Genomic DNA, 1099 nt, shown 5'->3' on the forward strand with positions numbered 1-1099 from the left:
TGGAGTAGTATTTCAGAGCAGAGCTATTAATGGGTTTCGGTTAAGATGTTTTCAATTTAATTTTATTTTTTTAAATGGAAGATAATCTTTGACTTTTTTTTGGCCAGTGCTATGTATAAAAAGAAAATTCCAAATACTGACACACATTTCCTCCCCTTCCTCCCCATGTTGGCCCTGGAAAAGGGCCAACGTGGTCCCCATTTTCAAAAAGGGGAGGAAGGAGGACCCGGGCAACTATAGACCAGTCAGTCTCACCTCCATCCTTGGCAAAGTCTTTGAAAAAATTATCAAGGCTCACATTTGTAAGAGCCCAGCAGGACAAGTTATGCTGAGGGGAAACCAGCACGGGTTCGTGGCAGGCAGATCGTGCCTGACCAATCTAGTTTCTTTTTATGACCAGGTTATGAAACGCCTGGACACAGGAGGAGGGGTGGATGTCATATAGTTAGACTTCAGGAAGGCCTTCGATACGGTATCCCACCCCATACTGGTGAACAAGTTAAGAGGCTGTGACTTGGATGACTACACAGTCCGGTGGGTGGCGAACTGGCTGGAGGGTCGCACCCAGAGAGTCGTGGTGGATGGGTTGGTTTCGACCTGGAAGGGTGTGGGAAGTGGGGTCCCGCAGGGCTCGGTCCTTGGACCGATACTCTTTAATGTCTTCATCAGTGACTTGGACGAGGGAGTGAAATGTACTCTGTCCAAGTTTGCAGATGACACAAAGGTATGGGGAGATGTGGACACGCCGGAGGGCAGGGAACAGCTGCAAGCAGACCTGGACAGGTTGGACAAGTGGGCAGAAAACACCAGAATGCAGTTCAACAAGGAGAAATGCAAAGTGCTGCACCTAGGGAGGAAAAATGTCCAGCACACCTACAGCCTAGGGAATGACCTGCTGGGTGGCACGGAAGTGGAAAGGGATCTTGGAGTCCTAGTGGACTCCAAGATGAACATGAGTCGGCAGTGTGACAAAAGCCGTCAGAAAAGCTAATGGCACTTTATCGTGCATCAGCAGATGCATGACGAATAGGTCCAAGGAGGTGATACTTCCCCTCTATCGGGCGCTGGTCAGACCACAGTTAGAGTACTGCGTGCAATT

Source organism: Alligator sinensis, unplaced genomic scaffold (genome assembly GCF_000455745.1).
Source record: "Alligator sinensis unplaced genomic scaffold, ASM45574v1 scaffold1045_1, whole genome shotgun sequence".
Classification (NCBI taxonomy): domain Eukaryota; kingdom Metazoa; phylum Chordata; order Crocodylia; family Alligatoridae; genus Alligator; species Alligator sinensis.